Below are 10,893 nucleotides of genomic sequence, written 5' to 3' on the forward strand. Positions count from 1 at the left end.
TCTGGCTGTACCTTAGAATGACCTGAGGAGATTTTTAAAAATATCCATGCTTGGGTCATAGTAACCCTCCCACCCCAACACTGACACTTAAGAACAGCTCCCTAGATGAATGCAATATGCAGCCAAGATTGAGTACCATCATTATAAGGTAACTGGAACTGTTGGGAGTGGATGTGATCTTCAGTGAGAGTAAAAAGAGATCAGGGGAACTGGAGAGGAAATTTCTACTTAGAGTGGAGAGAGGTTTAGATCTCCACTGTCCAGTGTAGTAGCTGCTAGCTCCATGTAGTTATGTAAATTTAGATGAACTAAAATGAAATGAAATTTAAAAATTCAGTGCTGCAATTCCACTAGTCCCATTTCAAGCACTTAATAATCACAGGTGACTCATGACTACCATGCTGAACAGCACCAATACAGAACATTTTCATCATTACTGAAAGTTCTCTTGGACAGTGCTGGATCACCCAAATGTCTCTTCTACCTCCACGATGTCTGTGATACAGAGGACTTTTTCAAATTCAGGGCAGAAAAATATAGTATCTGTGTTAAAATGTAGGTATTCTACTTTGCATAATGCATTTTCATGGCTATGGACATGCGGCGTTTTTATTTTTGTAAGGTCTTCAAATCTTTATTAACTTCTCTTTGATGTCCAGCAGAGTTCTGTAGAACTGCTGGCAGCTGAATTAAATCGATGCTTTTCATTTTCACTAAAGTGAAGACATGAACAAAAAATATATATTTGTCTCCCTCAAGTCACTCACCTGAATCGGGAAGTTTAAATCTGTTGCTCAACACTCATTATCACTTTGTCTGCATGATGCTCCTTGAAGTAGTCAAGGTAAAGGCAGAATGGGATGACACTGATTACAGTAAATAATAGGCAGTGTAATTGGTTAAAGATCTTGCATCTCATTATTAGTTTTGGGACTGGCTTTCATCCTAGATTCCACAGTCCATCAGAAATGAGTGTCTCCCTTCTGTTACCTCCTAATTTTGGAATCTAACATGACATTGGTCACATAGGAGCTCATTGACCAGACATCTGTAAATGGGGCAGAGGGATTTCTTTAAGTTTATTTATCCCTTTTGGCCAGAACTGCCATCTTCAAATAATTCACCAAATGACCACCACAGATAGAAAGAGGAGAGGTACCCCCTATATGTTTTCTAGGCCTTTTAGAAAGCATAGGGTTGTTCCTTCGGCAACATACATGCAATTCTACAAGACAGGTGATATTGTGGACATCAAAGGAATGGGCACTGTTCAAAATGGAATGCTCCGCAAATGTTACCATGACAAAACTGGAAGAGTCTACAATGTTACCCAGCATACCATTGGCATTGTCATAAACAAACAAGTTAAGTGCAAGATCCTTGCCAGAAAATTAACGTACGTACTGACTATATTAAGCACTCGAAGAGCCGAGATAGTTTTCTGAAGCATGTGAAGGGAAGTGATCAGAAAAAGAAGAAAGCCAAAGAGAAAGGTACTTGGATTCAACTGAAATGCCAGCCTTCCCCACCCAGAGAAGCACACTTCGTGAGAACCAATGGAAAGGAGCCTGAGCTGCTGGAACCCATTCCCTATGAATTCATGGCATGATAAGTGTAAAAGAAAAAAAAACAACCTCAAAACTGCAATGAATGAATGAATGAATGAATGAAAGAATGAAAGAATGAAAGTTTATTTATGTTGATATTTAGGGAATATGAGTAAGGGGTACACAGGAAGTCTTTGTACTGTTCTTGCACCTTTTTATGTGTCTGAAATTATTTTAAAATAAAAAAATTACTTAAGCCAGCAAATCATGAATTTTCACTAAAAAATCAAACAATTGGCTTAAAACAAACAAAATTTTCCAATCTTCTCCCCATGCATTTTAAATGAGTTCATCCTACATATACATTTTCTATCTAGTTTTATTCACTTAATATTTTTTAAAGAATTTCCCACTCATTATTATCAATAATAACACTCTAAATCTTCTGCCTTTTCTTTTTTTTTAAAAGTGTTTTATTTATTTCTGAGAGAGACACACAGTGTGAGCAGGGGAGGGTCAGAGAGAGGGGGAGACACAGAATCTGAAGCAGGCTCCAGGCTCTGAGCTGTTAGCACAAAGCCCGACGCGGGGCTTGAACCCACCAACTGTGAGATCATGACCTGAGCAGAAGTTGGATGCCCAACCGACTGAGCCACCAAGGCGCCCTCTTCTGCCTTTTCTACGACCAATTTCTCTTATGGGGAAGTGGCTCTGCTAGGTGAGATTGAGAGTGTATGGTTTCTACCATCCTATGTTAAAATATCATGTTAAATGGCTATATAATATTTTATTGGGTCAGATCAGGTATATCATAATGTACTTAAATAGTCTCCAATTTGGGTATATTTAGGGTGTCTTCAATTTATCTCTATTGTTAAAAACAAAGCTGTGATATTTTTGTACATAATTTTAAAAATATTCAAGATTATTTGCTCAGTATAGTTTCTAGAAGTCAAATTACTGGGTCAAAAACTAGGAGAATTTTTAAAGATATGTACTGTGGAATTTCTTTTAAAATGGTGTTATTTCCCAGCAGTAACTTTCTTTTTTTTTTTTACTTATTAATTTTTTTGAGGTTTTCTTTTTTTTTCTTAAATAGATCATTGTCAAGTTGGTTTCCTATAACACCCAGTGCTCATCCCAACAAGTGCCCTCCTCCATGTCCGTCACCACCTTTCTCTCTCCTCCACTCCTATCAGCCATCAGTTTGTTCTCAGCATTCAAGAATCTCTCATGGTTTGCCTCCCTCCCTCTCCCCAACTATTTTTCCCCTTTTTCTCCCTCATGGTCCTCCATTAGCTTCCTCCTAATCTACCTATATGTGCAAACATATATTATCTGTCCTTCTCTGCCTGACTTATTTCGCTCAGCATAACACCCTCTAGTTCCATCCATGTTGCTACACATGGCCAGACTTTATTCTTTCTCATTGCCATGTNTAGTGAAGAAATGCACAGAAGACATGAACAGACATTTCTCCAAAGAGGGCATCCAGATAGCCAACAGATACATGAAATGATGCTCAGCGTCCCTCCTCATCAGGGAAATACAAATCAAAACCACACTGAGATACCACCTCATGCCGGTCAGAGTGGCTAAAATGAACAAATCAGGAGACTCTATATGCTGGCGAGGATGTGGAGAAACGGGTACCCTCCTACACTGTTGGTGGGAATGTAAACTGGTTAACCCCTCTGGAAAACAGTATGAAGGTTCCTCAAAAAATTAACCAGCAGTAACTTTCTAAAGGGAAAGAAAACATCACAATGCTCAGAAATGGACAGGACAGATATGGACCCCAGTTTTCTCATGTATAATGTATAATTAATGATCCAAAGCCCCTTTTCTCTTATGTATTCTAAGATTATGTGATTCTGCAACAAATGGGTAATGTATCATGAATGAAGTACATTTTGGATGTTCCAACAGATCTTACCTTCATCTTATGGGGAAGAAAGATTGGGGAATCCTTCAACTGATGCCCTGAAACTCTCTATAGTAACAGATACTAAGGGCTAACATGAACATTGTCCAATCCTCTGTTTCAGAACAGGACTTGATGAAACGGGCCCCAAATTTTACCTCTTAGTTTTTCTTATTTTTAAAGAAGCAAGAAGATCAGTTCCTTGAGCATAACTTGCGCTAATTAAAATAGTAAAAATCAAGAGTTTTAGGGAGATGGTTAGGAAAGGAATGAAGAAGGGGTAAACCTGAGCTGGATCTGAAAACCTGGGTGGGATTTAGATAGGCAGATGTGGAAGTTGGGAAAACACCTCTGTTATATGTGGGGTGGAGATGGAAGCTAAAGGTGGGAATTGTCACTCCCCTCAGTATAGCAGTATTTGAGAAGAGATGGAAGTATGTAGAAGTAGCTAAGCTGGGCCCATTTGTTGGAGGATATTGAACTACTGGGTTCCTGATACTTTCAAGGGAAACTGAGTTTTTCTCCAACAGATTCTATTCCTTCATTACTTCCATTTTACTTCAAAGATGCTTATTTTGCCTTCTTATTGGTCTTCATCTGGCAGTGGCTCTTAACATTTTAACTTTCTTTCTCTGTCCCAGAGGATTCTGCCAAGCAATAATCGTAAATGCTTAAATGAACTTAAGAAGTTCTGCTGAGTATTCCCTTATAATGCAATCTTCTTCAATGTGAATGTTTTATAACTTTCTCATTTTGCAAATTGGGATCTTTAAAACCAGGTCACCCTTGTTGGTACTGTTGGTACTTTTGTACAAGGATATATTTCCTGCAAAGTTGTTTAGTTCTCCACCTCTCTTCCTGACTCAATAACACACAAGATTAGGACTTGAAATGTTACTATTGTACAGTTTCAAAACAAAAGTTAAAAATTTGTTGGGGTACATACCTGGAAATAATGGTACATACCTGTATGTGTAAAATGATGTAGTTTAAAGAATAGTGTCCTGGGAATTAGAAGACTTGGATTCTAGTGTCAGCTCTTCTGCTAATTGAAGTATGAACTTGAACTAGTCACATTTACCTCTTCTATACATCTCTGTTTCTTCTTCTGTGAAATGAGAAATATAGAAATGAATTGTTAAGATCAATGCCAGCCCTAAAATCAACTATTTATTAAAACAAAGTTTGCACAGTATTAACAATATTCATGATACTCAGAGACCACTGGGTTAAATAGAGCACCAAGTGAGGGCTACATTTATTGGTTAGCCAATGTGTTTACTCCTTAAAGACAGGCAAATCAGGATGATTCAGGCTAAAAGAAATGAAGTTTGAGACTCAGTTACTGGTTTGGATCATTTTTATAGATAAAATAAACTAAATCATTCAGATTGAATCACCATTCCCTTTGACATTGGAGTCAGTCCAACATTATATGCCTGTTCTCCTAAGGTAGAATAGAACCCGACATAAAGATGGGATTGCTCTGATTTTCTGAGGCCTGTGTTTACAACCTCTGAAGTGCTGATTCCCAGAAAGAGCAGTCATACTACTCAGAGCCATCTTAAAGAAACCTAGTAATTTTATCCTAAGGGGGAAGACCAGCCCAAGATCCTTCCTCTAATAGAGACTCCAAGGAGTAGGTTGTTAGAAAAGAGGGTTTTACTTCATTGTGCCCCATCCAAGAATTTAAAGATTCATCACTTACATAGAGTATCCAGTGCTCATCCCAAAAATTGCCCTCCTTAATACCCATCACCTGTTTAGCCCATCCCCCACACACCTCCTCTCCATCAACCTTCAGTTGTTCTTTTTTTTTTTTTATGTTTTTTATTTATTTCTAGGAGAGAGAGACAGCATGAGCAGGGGAGGGTCAGAGAGAGAAGGAGTGACAGACTGTGAAACAGGCTCCAGGCTGTGAGCTTGCAGTCAGCACAGAGCCCGACGCGGGGCTCGAACCCATGAATCGCGAGATCATGACCTAAGCGAAAGTTGGACGCTTAACCGACTAAGCCACCCAGGCGCCCCGAGTTGTTCTTTATAGTTAAGAGTCTCTTCTGGTTTGCTTCCTTCTCTTTTTTTCTCCTTCCCCTATGTTCATCTGTTTTGTTTCTTAAAGTCTACATATGAGTGAAATCATATGGTAGTTGTCTTTCTCTGACTAACTTATTTCACTTAGCATAATTACACTCTAGCTCCATCCATGTCATTGCAAATGGCAGGATTTCATTCTTTTTGATGGCAGATTAATATTCCATTTATACACACACACTCACACACACACACACACACACACACACCAACTCTCCTTTATCCATTCATTAGTCAAGAGACATTTGGGCTTTTTCCATAATTTGGCTGTTGTTGAAAATGCTGCTGTAAACATCAGGGTGCATATGCCCCTTGAATCAGTATTTTGTATCCTTTGAGTAAATACCTAGTAGTGTAATTGCTGGGTCATAGGGCAGTGCTATTTTTCACTTTTTGAGGAACCTCCATACTGTTTTCCAATGTGGCCTCATAGTATTTTCCTAAGCTGAGTTTATTGTGAGAACATAGTATATAATACATATAACATACAAAATATGCATTAATCAACTGTTTATGTTATTGCTAAGGTTTCTGGTCAGCAGTAGGGTAATAGTATTTAAGTTTGGGGAGTGTCAAAAATTATACATGGATTTTTGAATACACATGGGGTCAGCATCTCTAGCCCTTCCATTGCCCAAGGGATAACTGTATTTTAAAAAGTANAAAATAACTTAATGAGATGATGTATCTAAAAATCTTTGTAATCATAAAGGCCTTGATAAATATTAGGGAACACTAAACTATAGAGAGAGCTTAAAAGCCTCCTTGCCCAAAACATATTTCATCTTGGAGAAACAATGGGCAAGAGGAACATTTTTTTTTTTTAAATACTATTTCTTTTTCTTTTCTTTTCTTTTTTTTTACAAATAGTTTATTGTCAAATTAGTTTCCACATAACACCCAGTGCTCATCCCCACAAGTGTCCTCCTCCATGCCCATCCCCCCCTCCCCCCACATCCATCAGTCCTCAGTTTTTGTCAGCATTCAAGAGTCTCTCATGGTTTGCCTCTCTCCCTTTCCCCCACCATTTCCGCCCTTCTTCTCCCCCTTGTTCCTCCGTCAAGTTCCTCCTAATCCTCCTATACGTGCAAACATATGCTATTTGTCCTTCTCTGCCTGACTTATTTCGCTCAGCATAACACCCTCAAGGTCCATCCATGTTGCTACACATGGCCAGATTTCATTGTTTCTCATTGCCATGTAGTATTCCATGGTATAGATAAACCACATCTTCTTGATCCATTCATCTGTTGATGGACACTTAGGCTCTTTCCATGTTTTAGCTATTGTGGAGAGTGCTGCTATGAACATTGGGGTACATGTGCTCCTATGCATCAGCATTTCTGTATCCCTTGGGTAAATTCCTAGCAGTGCTATTGCTGGGTCATAGGGGAGTTCTATTGTTAGTTCAAGAGGAACATTTTTAATAAGCTATTAGTATCCTAAGATGCTAGTATTCGAAGAAATCTGAGGATAAACAAAAGTCCTACATTGTACAGTAAGTTGTAAACATAACCTACAGAACTGCTTACTTTAAGAAGTAGCACAGGATGACTAATTATATTAAATAACACTTAAGATGTTCTGTTTAATTAGTATTCATCAAATTACAGTTCCACATGTCACTGGTATTCTTCAGGTTGAATCAAGGGATTCTGCCACCAAAATCAATCCATAGCAGGCATTTCTTAATTTGCAAACACAATTTTAGTTCGTGGGGAAAATTTTCTCCATTTCAGGTTTTCACTCACAGATTCTTCTTAAATCCTTTAGTGACTGCAGCAAGAATTAAGACTATTGCCAGAGTATCTCTATTGCCTATTAATGATCCCCTATGAATCTGTTATTCACCAGTTAACATTAGTGCTTCTGAAATCTGGATAGCATATCACCTGGAAGTCAGAATGCTCTCTGTGGACAGTATAAAATATTGCTATAAGTGTATTCCAATTTATTTAAGCATTTGCGTCTATTACCTCAATATGCACTGAGCACCATGTAAATAGAAAGGGATACTAACACATACAAAAGTTCTGTCCAGCAAATTTTTCATCTCTCAACTCATTCCAACCATGTTCTCTCATGTGATCTATTCTCCCTGCTACCTATCCTATTCACACCTTGCTCTCTAGATTAAATGCTGATGTGAATTGTGTTCTTCTTGGCTTCACACTTTGGCTTCTGTTCAGATTTCTCTGCCTCCAAGACTGCCTCAGGTTGCAATTGCCCTGTCTTGCATCCCCACTACTTTGTTTTGTGGGCAACTGGTTCTTATAAGCAGGATTGAGACAGTATATTTCAGACCATCATATGACTATGGGGTATTTTTCTAGCAGTTTAAAGTGCAGACACAAGTATGTGACCACAAATGAGTAAAAGCCAGCCATTGGTGACACCTGATGCACTTGTCCTAGGTGTTCTTTTGCAGTGGATTAATTTGTTTTCCTGAGGCTGCAGTCGCTAAAGGATTTAACTTGAATTTAAATAAAAATTTGAAATAGAACAAAACAAAAATTAAAAAGTAAATTTAAAGAAATAATTTGTTTTGTTCTAAAATTGTTTTAATATGATTGAGATTGTTTAGAAATGTAGACAATTCTCTTTATCAGGTTTTCCTTCTAGGATTTGATTTCCTATCATATGACATATTTTGTAAATCAAAAAGCAATCTTTATTACAACAATAAACTCACTCTCTAATAAAAAAGAAAAATAAAATGCTATGAAAAGCATAAGGAAGAAAAAAGATATTTACAGTACTGTACTATATTGGGGGAAAAAATCCACATATAAGTGTACCCATGCAGTTTAAGCCCATGTTGTTCAAGAGTCAACTGTAGATGAATATTTTCAGCATCACAGAAATGAAGAGTTTGCTATACCACCCAGGGACTAGTAAATAGCAGAGTCAGAATTATAACCCAAGTCTTCTAATTCCATGTTCTGGGCTTTTTCCACCTGGTCCATTCAGTGTAAAATGAAAAACTTGGGAATACTCCATGAAATACAGTGATTAACAGCAAAAGCCTTTGTGTGAATTGACCTCTGCAGCGATCCCAGGGCTACACTGTACATTGTATTTGAAGAGAGAGTCACCATGTTTCAGCTGAGTTCCAGAGAGGATACTGCCATTGGGCACTTTACCAAGTTGACCTATGCTTATAATCCTTTAAGTGTCAGTAACCTTCTTCCCTGATATGGACTAAATTATATTCCCCCAAATTTATACATTGAAGCCCTAACCTCCAGTGTTATTGTATTTAGAGTAGGAAAATAATTCAGGTTAAATAAGGTCATGAGCTTAGGGCCCTGATAGGATTAGTACCCTTATAGGAAGAGACATCAAGGAGCTCAGTCTTTCTCTCCACCATGTCAGGACATACTGGCTACAACCAAGAAGAAGCCAAATCAGCCAACACCTTGATCTTGGACTTCACACTCTACAGATCTGTGAAAAATAAATTTCTGTTGTTTAAATCCACGAAATCTGTAGATATTATGGCAGCCTGCACAGATTAAAACATCCAATTTAGGTTTCTTCTTATCTTGGAAAAATTTTTAAATATTTTGGACTTTTTGGAATTGAAGTTCCAACAGTTGTGTATGTGAGACAGGTCGATTATAACTATTTCTTTCTGAGGTGATACATTTAAATTAATAGAATCCGGGGCGTCTGGGTGGCTCAGTCAGTTAAGCATCCGACTTTGGCTCAGGTCAGATCTCATGGTTCGTGGGTTGGAGCCCAGCGTCAGGTTCTGTGCTGACAGCTCAGAGCCTGGAGCCTGTTTCGGATTCTGTGTCTCCCTCTCTCTGTGCTCCTCCCCCCACTCATGCTCTGTCTGTCTCTGTCTCAAAAATAAATAAACTATAAAAAATTTCAACTTAATAGAATCGACCCATAGTAGGCATTGAGAGGTTGCCCTGGATTTGGGCAGAAGGAACTGAGTAGTTTTATTAAATGACGTGGTGTGGGGTAATACTTTTTTTCTTTTCTTTTGTTTCTTTTCTTTTTTCTTTCCTTTTCCTTCCTTCTCCTTCCTTCCTTCCTTTCTTCCTTCCTCCCTTTCTTTCTTTCTTTCTTTCTTTCTTTCTTTCTTTCTTTCTTTCTTTCTTTCTTTCTANGGAATTTGTACTAACTGCTTGGTGGATTGGCTTACAGCTTTGTATAAGAATTGCTAATTTTTTAATGTTTATTTATTTATTTTTGAGAGAGAGAGAGAGCATGAGTGCAAGAGCACACATGCATGGGAGTGGGAGAGGGGCAGAAACAGAGAGGGAGAGAATCCCAAGCAGGCTCCACACTGTCAGTGCAGAGCCTGACACAGGGCTTCATTCTATGGAGCATGAGATCATGACCTGAGCCGACACCAAGAATCAGATGCTCAACTGACAGCCGCCCAGGCATCTTGATCTGGCTCTTAATATGCTTCTTACTCAAAGGTGTTAAATATGTTATATACATTCTACTTATTTATTATATATCATTATACATCACTCATTTGTAATTTTGGTTTTTAATCCTGAGCACAAGTATTATTTTGAACTTAAGTAAAAAATAACAATTTCGGAGAGAGGCAAGATGGCAGAGAAGTAGGGACCTCCATACATTTCACTCGCCCCCATCTCTCAAATAGAGAAGGCCTGAAGCCATAGGAACACTTACAGAACCCAGGAGGTTGAGAGGAAAAGGAGAGAGTCTGCTGAGAAAAACTTATAGTGTGATTGCGAACTGGGGAAGACAAAAATGGGCGGGGACTGGAGACATGGAGGGAGGGGAAGGAGTCCCCTTTGTGGGGAACCGCAGTGAGTCTAGGGGAAAAGAAAGAGTGGCCAAAACTGCTCAAGACACTATCCTTGTCGCTGGAGAAGAGAAAAACCTTGGTTTGGGACACAGAGGGATCTGGTTTTCTGCTGTCCAGCTGACCCTAGGTGGGACGCACTGGTCCCAGGTGACCCCAGGAGCAACTTCTCCTCACTTGCTAGCTCGACCTGGCACGTTTGTGCTTCTGGCTCTGCTCTATCCCCAGGGGGGAGCTTGGAGGGACTTGCCTGCGAGTTTATATTTAAGGTGATATCAATGGGGCACGCAGACTGAGATCTGGAAACGAGGTCTGGCTTGGGATATAGAGCACAGCCCATCTTGGCTACGCCCATGGCACAGAGAGATCAGACCCAAAAGAGTGAGTTGCAATGTTTGGTTCGAGAAGGGACTGGGGCGCCACCATTTTTCTCCTCACAACCACCAAGACAGGAACTCAGGGAGTGGCTGGTGGGTCGCAGTGGAGGCTAAGACCCCCCTACACCAAACCATGCTCATCCCCACNTTTTTTAC

The 10,893-nt window shown here is 39.1% G+C and overlaps 1 pseudogene; it reads left to right on the plus strand.

Moving 5' to 3' along the window:
- Positions 1–1,127: 1,127 nt before the first annotated feature.
- Positions 1,128–1,609, plus strand: LOC144232066 (large ribosomal subunit protein eL21 pseudogene; annotated as a pseudogene).
- Positions 1,610–10,893: the final 9,284 nt, after the last annotated feature.

The sequence above is a fragment of the Crocuta crocuta genome, unplaced genomic scaffold (assembly GCF_008692635.1).
Source record: "Crocuta crocuta isolate KB4526 unplaced genomic scaffold, BGI_CrCroc_1.0 scaffold2383, whole genome shotgun sequence".
Taxonomy (NCBI): domain Eukaryota; kingdom Metazoa; phylum Chordata; class Mammalia; order Carnivora; family Hyaenidae; genus Crocuta; species Crocuta crocuta.